At 34.5% G+C, this 14,469-nt stretch overlaps 1 protein-coding gene across 2 annotated transcripts in view; it reads right to left on the reverse strand.

Annotated features, from left to right (window-relative positions):
* The window catches only part of mtt (mangetout), a 161,717-nt gene that overhangs the window by 94,548 nt on the left and 52,700 nt on the right, over positions 1 to 14,469 (reverse strand). The window contains exon 1 of one of the 2 annotated variants that reach the window (XM_066397224.1): positions 8,530 to 8,701. The exons of the other annotated variant lie outside the window; for it this stretch is intronic. The gene's annotated coding sequence lies outside the window, so the exon portion shown is untranslated. Of the gene's footprint in view, positions 1 to 8,529; positions 8,702 to 14,469 lie in introns of those variants that run through there. 2 annotated transcript variants of the gene reach the window in all.

Genomic DNA, 14,469 nt, shown 5'->3' on the forward strand with positions numbered 1-14,469 from the left:
CCAGTTTACCCTGTTATTTACAAGATGTTTCAAAGCAATAGCATGCTTTCGTTATCTCACCACACATACGTATAGGGATATAAATTGGTAAGTTCGAGACTATAATGTTGAGGGATCAATGCCGGTTTTAGCCTAATAATAATCATGGTGGGTTTGAAGATGAGTTTATGAAAGGGTCTGTGCTGTATAGAGTTGCTATTTAAAGCCTTTGATGTATCTGCTTCAAAGCCTTCAATATAGGACAGCCATGTAATTTTTGGTGCTTTGTAACTTAATCAGACCAATGACGACGCTATTTCAGTGAAGAGAGGTGTTGATAAGGTAGCTAATGAGAACGTATTGAAATTATAAAACTCTTGACCCTCATCACTCTAAATCAAAGAACGTTTTGGAAATTAGGAAATTGAGCTTTTTCAATTATTAGAAACATCTTCTCCTTCATCCCTGAAGGGCAAGAACGTTTTGGAAGTTAAGGATATTGAGTTTGAATTTTCTGAACTTGATTAAGGGTCATATTATTAATACATCAAATTTATTCCAAATTAGATTTCATAGACATATTGAAATAGAATATGCGCATTGATCAGATTCTTGACCACCACACTGTAAATATTAGAGCATTTTGGAGATCAATTTGGAGAGATTTGAGCTTTGCGAGTTTGATGGAATTCACCATTAATAAGGTAATCGAAATATTCGAATAGCTAGAACCGCTGTAAATATTAAACAACTGCGTTTTTGGAATTAAGGAGCTTACACATTACAAGCTTTATTACCCCATGTGCAACCATTCTGAATGTATTTTTCTAGCACAAAACATCATTTTAGTCAAACACCAAAAAGCTCTGCCTTTAATACAATTTTATTTAAATCAGCATAACGTTACATATGTAAACGGCACACGCAAAAGCAAAATTTACGCTTTTTGGAAACCTAGTTCAATTGCTAATTAACAAATGTAAATGTGCGCTCTAGCATTATCTAAATTAAAGTCAGTGTTTTCATTCTCATTGTCCGAAAGGAAATTATCATCTATTGCTAGATGCATTAGTGCAATGAGTCTCTTTTGAAATTCCATTTCTCTATGCAATCAGACGAGCAATTCATCGATTCAATCAGCACGACCGACATCAAATATCGGATTTGCCCTTAAAATACGTGACAATCTTCATGCCGCTTATCGGAAACTGTTAATATTTTAATCCCAAGGCTTAGTCGATAGCGGAATTTTAATTTCAGGGAGGCGGGAACTGTAAAAATTTACAAATGTGGACCTGGAAGGTGCGATTGTAAAAATGATTATCATTTTTTCTTGTGAAGAGGTAAATGGAAGTTGGTTTTAATTACATTTACTTTTAGATGCAGATGTTAAAAATAGCCGTTGAATGGTAATTTGCCGGCTAAAGCCTGGTAAAACATATGATATGCAAAGGTAGGTATCATTTATTATGCAGCGAGTTGGCTGCTAAAATAATAATTTCGGTGAGCTTTAATCTGTCATGCAAAAGGTTTGCAAGTTTGTGTGAGCAAGCTGAAGCTCTAGTGGTCCGAAATTATATACAAAAATGCAAATTTTCAGGTAAATGTGAAAATTCTTCTTCTGAATTTCGTTGCAGGCAATTTGTAACTACACCAACATTTTTAATTATATAGACTTTATATCACTTTTTCCATTGGTTTTCAGTTTCCAATTAACTGTTATTTAAAATAGTCCAGAGGAAAATTAGGCATTTAGCTACTAAAGCCGGATTTTTCTTTCTGAGGAAATATCCGAATAATAATAAATAATAAAAATGCGATGAATTGTCTGTAACATTCTACAAGAAAATCAAAATACAACGCTTTTTTTATATAAAATTTCAGCAAGAATTCCCTACGAAAATCCCCTAGAATCCCGTAAAACAATAACGTTTCTGGGCCCGAAAATCGATGAAAGGTTGCTCTCTTTCCTAAGTAAATACACGGGTATCATGCAATAAAATATAAACATAAAAGTTGTGCTTATTCTTCCCCCCTGAGCCATGGAAGCCGAATTAGCATTGCAATAAGGGTGGTTAATTATGCAGGGAAATGCCTTTTTTGTTTTCTTGACAATGACCTGTTTATTTTATATTTGCTCTCTCTACTTTATCCTTCATTTCTACACATTAATTACTGTTTTCTAAAATGTTTGTATTTAAATAAGCGCGGGTTTAATGCATGTATGGGCTACACTATACCGGTGGCAAATCAGGAAGATTTAATAGGATTGTTTAACAGGATGCCATAAAGATAAAAGACCATAAAATCTAATAGCCGAAGGATTATTTATGGGACCGTAAAGCGGGATTACACGTACACCGTAGAATATTATATAATATTATTGGAAATTCATAATGATAATCTCAATGGCCTAGGGCAATTGCCCATTTGAATGAAAAACAATCTGTGATGAGATACTGGAGGCCTTAAAATAACAGAGGAAAAATTAATGTTGATATATAATATTTTTTCGGTGCCGAAGCTTTGATTGATATAGGAGAGACACTCTATTTATAGATGGTACCACACGACACATTGACGAGCTCTCAATATACACATGCTCTTATTTTAAAATACAGAAGAACCCCGGTTAACCGAGTCTGGTTCATCCGAGCTATTTTTGAGTTTATACCATTCATCATGACATTTGAGTTCAGCTACCTCGAATATTCAAGGTTCTACTATATTTATACTTTGATTCGGCATATTTTACTGACTTCGGGCGGCAATGGCGAATAAAATCACGAAGTATGAATATTTGCCTGAAACGATCCATTCACGCGTGTTGGCATTTGCTGAATGTTTGCTATTCGAGATTTGTCGAGTTCGGACGTGTGTGCCTGAGTCTAATTATAATAATCAAAGTTTGGTATTACAGAGACCAAAAACCGGTGAAATGACTCTATAACGATGTAAACATCGGCAATTGTATTAAACTACAAAATTTTGAGAGTTCTTTTGTCAATGTTATAAGTGTACTCCGTCAATACGAACAGACCGGAACTACGACCCTCAATTGACCATAATAATATTCATTCTGTTACAAAATGCCAGTTTGAATATGCAATTGAGCATATACAGTGGATCAAAAAAATATTGGCATACCCCTGATTTTTCAAATATAACAAATATTCTAACATATTTTTTCAAAAAGCTAGTTTAACTATTTTCAATTACTTATTTTATAATAACAATTAATAACGTTTTCTTGTTCTAGGACTGCATCAATTTCAAAAAATATATTAACTGTTTTTATTGGGTCAAAAAAGTATTGGTACACATGGTGGTAGGAGTGTTTTTGTTTGGGGTTGTATGTCTTGGACTGTTGTTGGAAATTTGGTTTTAATTAATGGTATTATGGGTGTTCTCAACCATATTGATATATTACGTCATAATTTGTGGGCCACTGCCGAAAAAATGGGGTTACGGGAGTCATTTACGTTCCAACGAGATAGCGACCCCAAACACGAAGGAGTGATTGCTGTAGAATGTCCGGCGCCAATTAAGAACACCACCACAGTCTCCGGATATGAATCCGATAGAGAACCTGTGGCATTGCCTTGACTTGAAAGTTCGCAAACACAAAATATCATCCCAAAATGATTTGAAAAGGGTGCTACATGAGAAATGGGCTAAAATTGTTGTACTCCACAATTTGATAGAGTCTATGTCCAAGCATCCACAAGTTGTGATAGATGCAAAAGGTTATAATACTTAAGCACCAAAAAATTTTTTTTTCTTATTTATGCCAATACTTTTTTGACGTAATGAAAACTGTTAATATATATTTTTTAATTGCTGCAATCCTACAACAAAAAAACTTTATCGATTTTTATCGTAAAATAAGTAATTGAAAATAGTTAAACTAGTTTTTTGAAAAAATATATTAGAATTTTTGTTATATTTGAAAAATCAGCGGTGCGCCAATATTTTCTTGATCCACTGTAATTTCTGACAGTGGCTTTGCTTTTATTATCTGACCCTCATTTAGGCTTTGAAATGAAGCCTTAAACTTCCTCTTAAATTGCTTAATCACAAAATTACAACCAACCAAAAACAAAAATATAGCCCTGCCAATTTAAATTTCAATCATGAACCGCTAAGCGAAACAAAAATAAATAAACGATGAGGAAAATAATTTTTGATAAGGGTTTGATAAGTGCCATTTCCAGAATATTAATCGTTAGTGTTAACCTCTTGAAAAATGCTTGACAAGGGAGTTTCTCCCGTCATGTTGATTCCATTATGTCCGTTTAAAAATCATTGATGTAGATTTTTATGTGGATTGTGGAAACTGTTTTTTGCAATACGATAAAATTCGCATAAATTACATGAAGTTGATAATTTTTTGAAAGGAAATTTCCATTATTTTGTGTCGGTTTAATTATGCTTTTCACTGTTATACTGTTTTCATTTTCTCTGTGGTTTCAATTAGCTGTCAGTGCTGTTCGGACTTTTAGCATGTGGTAAATCATTGTCCACCTCCCGTTGTAAATCATTGCCAAGGAAAAGAATACCCTTTGTTGAGAAAAACACATGGGCCAACTTGTACCGTTTACAAGTGGACAACGGCCAGGAAACATGTGAGCTGCACATGGTGTGCAGCTGACCAAGGACCAGGGAGACAGGCAACGATGATATACAACAGAAAAAACCAGAACACTTTGGCAAGTTGGTTGAAATGGGCGTACTTGATATCTTTCGGGAATTTTTATTGTTAGCATTGGTTTAAGTTGTTATTTTCGTTAGTTGTTAAAATAAATAATTTGAAAGGCATCACAACTGAGAAGTTAATTCCTCACGTGTACGTCGTCCAGGAACCCTTATTTACGACTGAGTAAATCGAGATGACATGAGGACAGTAATCATTATCCAACAAGTGCTTTTGGCTTTTATACGAGGCCATCGCCACTTAGCGCACACATTTTTTACATTGATCGAAACCACTAAATATTCAGATTTGGAGCAGCATTATTTACTTGAATTATGCAGTATTGAAAACTGGAATTAACTTCCCAATGTAGGCTCATTGACCGTCAAATTAAACACAACTAACGCATAAGCCTCAATTATCTTATGCAAGTAAAAGCTTTGCATTCGGGTATGTCAACAGGGAATTATCACCGGATAATGCACGTTGAACCATATTGCGCTTAAATGTACTTGATTATAGGGCAATAACTATAGGCAGCAATTTGCACCAGAAAATTAGAAAATCGTTTTTGTGTTAATCGGCCCGAGGGTATTGCAAAAAGCTGCGTAAACGTTGTTTTGACATCATAAATTGGCCACGAATTTTTGTTTGTTCCTGGCATCTGAAACGCAGCCATTTCGGCCAAACAATGTTAAAGGGAATAAAAAGGTGGCTTTTTGCCAAATGTAATAATTGAAATTTGATGAATGCGAAAAAAGGAATGTGAGAAGGTGCCAAGTTCCTAAATGATGAGTAATATGGGGGGCGAGCAGGTTTCATGGAGGCAGATAACAGAAAAAACAAGCTGGTCAAAAACATAAAAGGATACACAGTGCAAATGACATTTACAAATTACATCACATGAGGAACGTATTTGCACAAAAGTTCTGGTAAAAAACTTTTAGGAGCTTTTTGCGGCAAACACCGTCCACAAATTCAGAGGCGAATATAGGAACCTGGCGACATACCACAAGGGTTTTAATTTGTGAAATCTCTGAATGCTCCGTAGATCAAAGGGTCTTACTTCCACCAGTTTCGTCTTATTTTCTGAGCCACTGATTTAAGAATGTTTCTAACTCAAATGGATTTCTAACACCATTCGATCCGCACGTAATTTTTCTTACAAACATCCCCCAAAAACGGGCTTAATTTATACGCGCATTAAGATAATGACTTAATTATAGAATGTATAACTTAATTACTTTTCCTGTAATCAGATTAATGAAATTACGTAATAGCCATTCAATTAACGTAATGGATCATCTGGCTCTCGCTGACTGCAACTTTATGCATAATTGATTTCAGAGAGTCTACCGTCCTGGTACTCCAGGAGGATGACGTGTGAAAGAACTGGGCTGACCCATCATTGAAGAAAAGCCCATGTTGCGTGCCAATACCCGATTAAATCACCTGTCTGTAGATTGATGTAGTGGCGATAAAATTCCAATTATATCGGCTAAAACAAGCGGAAGCTTATTCAATTTATGAAGGATGCCATAATAGCCGTGGAAGGAACCTATTTATAATATGGTTTGGACAGTTGTATAGCCGATCAGATATCGGTTTTCCCCTGTTGTTTACTTTACTAATGGGTGTAAGATGGGAAAGCAAAGAAAATGGGAGCAGCTGCCATTTTTGCAAACATAATAATCTCAATTGTGTTTCTGATTAAGTTCCTGATAGCGTGAATAACTATAGTCCACATATACTTAAATAAATATAACGGTAAATTCTTGTTTTGGTGGATTAAATTTATATGCAAATTTTAATGTAACTATGTTTAGGGGAACGGTAAAGGAATGTGAGCAATGTAAATTGCTAAATCGTTTGAGGGGTTGCAGGCAAGTTTTAAATTAAGGAGGGAGTGGTGGGAAATTTGCTTAGTAATGCTTGCAAGAAAAATGTATCTGAGACGAAAACTGAATCTCATCTTAAAGATTTTGATACCGAAACAGTTATTTCACGAGGGGTTAAAACCATTAATTCAAACTTGCTTCAACGAACATCGCTTTTAGGGACATATTGTGGAAGTTATGCGAATTAGTATAAGCGTAATTAAGATAGGAGCCAAGAAATTGGCCACTGTCCAACTTCGATTTGAACATCTCAATAAACATTAAGTTCCAAAGAAAAAAAAATCTTGAATCTGGGGAGGAGAACGTTCCTTGAGATGTTCTTAGAATGTGGTTTCGTGCCACTTTTTCTGGAATAAAAAATTCCAAATTCATCAGAGATCAATTGTGATCTTTATTCGATTGACGGCACAGTTTTTCCATCCATTAGACTGAAGTGGGGTCACTTCAAAGGCATCATTCGGCTTGACGGGTCAATGAGGCGAAAATGCGTATGGCCATATTGGATGAGACGGCAGGGCTAAAGATCTGGAGCAGTAAGTCATTGGCTTTATTTATAAGGCAGTAGGCAGATCAATATACGTAGATATAAATACATGATAAGTAAAAATCGATTTAGATAATTAACTAATTTCTTTCCGAATTTACATGAAACGTTCCAAAATAAATTAAGCTTTCGTGTCAAACATATCAATAGATCCGTTCTATTTCAGCTTTAAATCGTTTATAAAATTACCCTTAAGGGAAGATCAGCCAAACTTTTCTTCCGTCGAACAGTTTTATCGGTTTCGTGATCATAGTGTGCAGTAAGAAACGTCTTGTACCATATTGCCATATTACATATTATGGGGATTGGTTGTTCGATTGTGGTGCCTTGTGTGGGAAACAAGTTTTAGGGAATTTTGTTTCTCATTACACAACGAACGACAGCCTTAAAACCAATCCCCTAATATTTAGAAACAAAGTTTTTAAAGATGCAGAAAAACAGCCCCTTTGCCTAAAATGCTCTAATTTGTCACCTTAAATTAAACAACAGATATATTATAAATATTTTTTACAAAACTATAAAATTGCTCCCATATAATTAATTGATATATCTGTCTGATTAATGTTATTTTAAATTAATTGAGTTTTCAATTACATAACATTTCAATAACAATGTGAGGTTTAACTAAAATGTTGGTTTGAGTAACCATTCCATGAAACATGAAGCCAATAATTATTTGTCAATTTGTGGCTCTTATCAGAAATAAATTCAATTTGACTATCTATAAAATAATTATTCCCTCACGAATTTGCATGAAATTATGCAAAACGAAAAAGTATTTCACAATACCAAAAATCCAAATATGCAGAAACAATACCTTAAAATTTAGATAAATATTCAGCTCGCATTTATAGTTGTTTTTGACAATATTGTAGCTGAAAGGAAGCGCAGGAAAGTTTCAAGTAAAGGAAATTTGATTCAAGATTTGCTGAATTTTTATGGCCTACAAAAAATGACTTCATGTTGCTTGCTTAAGCATGATAATTTTTCCTCAAAAGCCTTGAAAGTGTCCAATATTCATTCCGCACCCAAGTTAAATTCCGAAACAGTTCTTTTTAATCCCAAGTTTTACTAATGGACAATTTTGTACAACAAAATTGTACATTATTAACAATTTAATCTATTTAGTGGCCTTGTGAAGGGACCTCGTAAATTTTTAATCGTATAACAAAATCTTCCCGGAAGATTTTCGGAAGCCGTAGGGCGAATATAACCGGAGGGGTGAGTGTAACCGGAGGGGTGAATATAATTTACCTTCTAAGTAACGAATTTAATAGTTATAAACCACGACACTCCCCTAATTAATGCCTGTTGCCACCGCAGAACACAAGGGAATGTCTGTTAGTGTACTCGCAACTCAAATACAAGTCTTCCCTAAGTTGTTGAAATTGAATGAAAATTCAGGAAATAGTTACCTCATGTAGCTCACATGTCTTGGCACGTCATCAAGGAGATATGGCAACTTCTAGAAAAGTCATTAGAAGGATTGATAATCATCTAACAACAGGTAGTCCAACTTTAGAAGTTTTCGCGTTTCGTGGTGCGACGACGAAGGAAAACTTCACGTGGGACTCCGCTCTGTTAACACCGCGCCGACAACTGTAATCATTGCCAGAGGAGTTTGGAAGTTGTGGACTTCTTGGGGAGATTGCGCGCCCTTGGAACGGCGCGACGCCCCTCCGCCAACGTGGACCACCACGTTGCAGTTTTCAACCCTGTTTGTGTTTATTTGGGTGCGGATAAGTGTCCTAGTGTCCCGAATAACAACGATATAATGTCTGTTTTTGTCCTGTTCTCTCTTTCTATGACAACTTCAAACCGCCATAATGACTTTTATTGCTAGGACCGACGTTGGCCAATAGTGGAGAATAACGAATATAATGAATTGACGCTGCAGAAGAGCTTAGGATCATTTCTTATATATACAGGGTGTCCCAAAAGTAAACCGCCATACGTTAACCGCGAACTTTATGTAGAAAAATAACGCTGGTTTGCTATATATACTATGGTTCAAAGGTGTTTCGTTACAGAAACACTAGGTCGATAATTAAGCGTTCAGAAGCCTGCATAAGACGTAATAGAGGCCATTTTGAGCAATTTTTGTACATGTGTTAGTTTTATTCATTATTTAAAAATAGATGTTTATTTTAACGTTATTTTAATTTTTTCTAGCCGGTAAAACAATTCGCTATGAGAATATTTTCTCGACAGTGTAATGCGGTGCATAACAACAGTATCCTTTTTTTCATTTTAAACAGTGCGTCGTACGATAAAGCGTCAAGGGAGCTTTTTCCTTCAGAATGGAATAAAGAATTAAACGAAATACTACTAATTTATTTATGGAAAAATCAGTGGCGTAGCGCTACGCGTGCCATTAGTAACACTGAAAAATGTATTTTGCATTGCAAAATATTCGGATTACGTTTCTATCGACCCAAATTTTATTACAACATTTAAAACGGTTTTGAAGGTAATTGAGTTTTTGTTTTTTTTAATATTTTATTTCAACACTCTGTATTTCTGTAACGAAACATCTTGGGACCACGGTTTATATAGCAAACTAGGATTATTTTTCCACGTAAAATTCATGGTTAACGTATGGCGGTTTACTTTTGGAACACCCTGTATACATACATAGTTAATTACACTGGCTGGCGACGAAAAAATTTATTCCTCCCTTTTTAATTCTTGCGGTGGCTTTATTTAACCATAAATACCATCAATATGTTCTGTACGTTTGAAACTTATATTTTATTTTAATTAATTTGGAAACAGCACCTCATAGACCAAAACTTGATATTATAGCGGTGGAAGCTACCTGAGGTAACTGCAATGATTAAATACTACTCGCTTGTCTCAAATCAATTTTGGGAATGGCAAAAAGACTGTTATTTCTCAGTGATTGAGCGAATAAATTTCACACAGAGTGTATTATAGATTTTACATCTTCACAATCCATGCACTGTGGTCTTGGAATGTTTTTGCTTTTTCACATTATTCACGTCGGTGAGTTTTATAACCGTACACTAACCCCGTTAAAGTAACTATTGCACAGGCCCGGAGTTAGTTGTATACCTTGTTTTGATGCCTAAAAATGTATTTACAAGGCCCAGAGTTACAAAGGGGTCAATATTGAATCCAAATCAATCAAAGTAAATGAAAGCCAGTACCTCCAAAATTTCCCATTTTTTTTCCTACTCTTTGCCTTTTACAATCCATTCAGGAAACTGTACCTACTATGTAAACAGCTATTTTCTGGATTAATCATCCTAATGGTCCTAATAAATCGACTTAATAATAGTTGCAGAACTCTTTAATTAAATTTCCAGACATTATCTAATCAATTTAGAATGTATAATATCCATTAACTCGTAATTTTTCTTAAAAACTCCAGGTTGTTTACGTTAAGTTTGAGTTCCAAGCGACTTAATTCCTCAGTAGAGTAAACTTGTTCTCAGCCTAAGTTTCCAACTTCATAATTCCGAGCAAGTGCCTCAAATTCCCTTTGCTAATAAATTAGACGAACAAAATATTATAAAAGTTTGAACCACTAAATGAACTTTGAAAGAGCAAATAATACTTTTTGCGGAACGATAATAAATTCGGTCTGCTCCTGACGGAGGTATTTGTTTTTGTGATTGCTTCGCTGAGTTAAGTTACTTCAAAGTTTTATTTCATTAAAAAGTCCTGTGTTGAGTTATGTGAATTATCAGATAATTCCAGTTGGAGATGGAGGCGGATGTAAGGCGTCATAAAAAGCGGAAATTCAACCCCAAACCATTAAAGTTTTTATTAAGGTTCTAAATCAAATGCAAATGAGGTATTTCCTTAAATGGCGACGAGTAGCTTTTCTTGTTTCTATCACATTTAACTTTGTTAATTATTAGGGGATGCTTTTCGATCATAATTTTTTGCCTACCGGCATCATTAATTAATTTGAGGCAAACATCAACTAATCTTGGCGGAACGAAGTCACAATATAAACTAATTCAAGCTGAATTATATCTAGGACTAAATAATATAATTTATTGTTGACCGTGCAGAGATGAAAATTATTTCTTATTACGCCCTTTCTTAAACCTCTGATTAATCCCAACAAACTTTAGGGAAGGGTCTGGATATCATTTCAGAATTAACTTTCCTCAATATGACATTGATAATTTAATGCCTGGATATCACAAACTTGAGAGTTCGGGCAGGGTCGCCTATCCCGGCAATTTGTTTACTGAAAACTGAAAACTTTCCCCCCGGAGTTTTCTGAGTTAAATATTTCCCCTGCACATTTAGCGACTCACCCCTGCATCGTTATTCACCTATACAAATTTTGAATATCATGCTTTTTTCATTGGAGGTAGGTACACAGATGTCAAGTTAAGGAACATACAATTTATGCCAGAGTGTTATGATTTTGATAAGCGTTAGCTGGAGGCAGTTACCCTAAATTACTCCCTTTATAAGTTTTTCTCTGTGTACGTTTTATAGTTCTGATAATATCTTTAAAAGCGTTTTATTACTTCTAAACCGTAACGTGTTTCAAGTTTAACCCTTAGCATTTGCATGACCAATTATTTCACACACCCTTGCTCTTTTCGAATACGTAAGTAGTGGTTTAGTGGCCTGTAAACACCTTGAATTCTACTAAATTTTAATTTAATCATGCTTAAAAACTGCAGTGAATGTATTCTAAGGCAATGTGAGATTTATCACTTCCCAGCAAAAGGTATACAATAATACATCAATAATCAAGAAAAGGACCTTAAAGTTTTGCGTGCGCAAAGTAATTATAAAGTCATTAGCTTAATATGTATCACGCGGCAGCTTAAACTTATCAAAATTAATGAACTTGTTACGCAAAAGTTGTTAGAGTTAACCAGTTAGGATAAAGGCCGAAATGAGCGATCTCGTGAAAATTTACGTTTACATGTTATCTGTGTAAAAGTTTTCAGTTAGTCTGGTAAAAGCGTGTTTAACAGTCATATTTATAGTTTTATTACAGCTAAAAATTTCTTAAAGTTTCTTTAATGTTACAAAAAAAAATGCGAATTTAATAGCAAGAAGATTACAGCCCAGCTGGAGAAAAGACCCATTTGCAGGTCTTAAAAAAATAAATAATAATCAGGTTGAATGACTCTCTCTATTTGTAGTAAGTACATAAACTAGGCGCCAGATCAAGTGAAACATACAAAAACTTACATAGTTTGATTAGCTGTAACTTCGACATTTCTTTGCCGATGTTTATTCTTCAGCTAAAGATAGCGAGCGCCATCCTTGTGTGGGGTATTTTTTAAAAATTCTGTTTCATTGTATGGATACGAATTTAGAGCGTGAAGGTTTCAAATTTTTTACTAAAAGTTTGGGAAATAAAAGGTACCGTAAAATTCTTTTACAAAGTTAGATGAATTATTGGGCCTCTATCTCAAGAAGTTTTTTTGATACATTGTTTCATACATGTTTTATTTATCCTGCACGCCTTTTTCTCACTTCAGAGAGCCTCGAAGAAAGAAATAGTTGCTGTAGGATAAAAAAATACTCTTTCATTTCAGAAAAATACAATATTTGACTTCAGTTTGCAGGAAAAATTTATATTCACAGTAAAAGTATTGTTAATAGTAGGATGCAAAAAGGGCTTTAAAAACAAGCGTATTTTCCATATATTCTGTAAGTTTTCAGATTAGTTTAAATCAATGAAAATTTGTATTCTAAGAGAACATCACCTTCCAATAAACTTGGATTGCTCAGTTTGAGGACAAAAAGAACCAAAACGGTTCTCCAAATCTTCTGTGTGTTCTTAATGTTTTGTTTTGATTTTCACAATCAACTGGTGAAAATTCATATTTCAATTTTCCATTTACATAAAATTCCTATTTACCATTTAAAAATTGTTTAGGTTACAGGTAACAGGAGTTGCTTGTTTTGAAGCTGGCAAGACGCAAAAGAGTTCTTGACAAATTGGAGATTTTACTTTCATTTGGTTTGTCAAGCAAATTCTATGCTATAGTTTGCTGAATGTACCAATTTGTATTTGAAAAATTGGATGATACTCGGGGAGCTCAATTTGAAAAAGGAAAAGTACAATGGGTTCTTGAAAGAAATGGAGTTTTTCATTTTCTCTTCGGTGTTTCAGTTATCTTTTTGCTAATACATATACGAGTTAAGACTGCTATTTCATGATAAAGTGGAGAAAAGATCGTAAAATGATGGAGAATGGGGCAATTTTCGTTAAAACTTGTTTGGTGTGAACGTTAGCATACTTCAGAACAAACCCTTTATTTCAGACTACAAGACCGGTACACACAATTCAATTACAAAACTCCATCTATTCAAATGTATTCCTTCAAAAATACTGAGATAAAATAAGTTGGAAGAATAGGAACTCCAACATAAGAAAACGCAAAGTCATCGTCTCAACAATTTTTTTGGGTAAGCATTTTTGTTTCATTTTTCTATCTAAAAAACTAATGGAGGCTTAAAAAAATTCTAGAATAACTTACTCCAATACCTTATCAAATTACTATTTATTGTTATTATTTATTTTTGTAGAAGGTTTTTAAAAATGTGGAAACGATGAAACCCTAAAACATTTTTCTTTTGCATCTCGAGAATAGTTACTGAAAAATTCAAATCTATAGGAAACTTGAAAATCTTTTTAATTTCTTAATTCTAAATTAACATAACCATTTACGCTTCAGTGCTTTTTAGATAAATTAACAAATGATTAAAAACTGTGAAGATTGGGAAACATATTACTTCCCAGTAAAAATTGTATAAGTTTGAAAAATCTTCTCGACTTATTTTTTTTTAATCCTCATGTGCATAATGAACACACGTGTATAATGAAAAAACTTCCCCCAACAAATATTTCGCAAATGGATTTGTCTCCAAACTACCTCAAACTTAATTTCTCCCCAAGACCATTTCCTTCTACTCACATGAGCCCTTCGCAGCACCATTAAACCCTTCCCAATTTGCTGTCGAAAGTTACTTCCCCACAATCATGCCAGTCGTCAATAACGTAAGTCCCAACATATTTACAACAGAGAGCTTATGAAATTTTGTCAACTGGATTTACAGCTGCAGTTGTACCCGGCAAACTTTCCCGGAAAGCAGATAATCTAGAATCGCCTTTGACAAGGGAGATTAGCAGTCGCACTCGAAAGACCCTTTCTAGAAGGAGGTTTATAGCACGGATTAAGGGCGGGTTTCAGTGGAGAATTATAAGTTTATGGAAATTTTTACCTTTGCCTTTTAAGAAGTAAGAAAACTCTAAGGGGAAGGTAAGTTTACAAAGAGTAGCGATGAAATTGCTTTCCTCAGTTTTCGAAATTTCAAAGCGATTCGGGGCGAGAATTCTCTAA

Source organism: Euwallacea similis, chromosome 14, assembly GCF_039881205.1.
Source record: "Euwallacea similis isolate ESF13 chromosome 14, ESF131.1, whole genome shotgun sequence".
NCBI classification, from domain to species: domain Eukaryota; kingdom Metazoa; phylum Arthropoda; class Insecta; order Coleoptera; family Curculionidae; genus Euwallacea; species Euwallacea similis.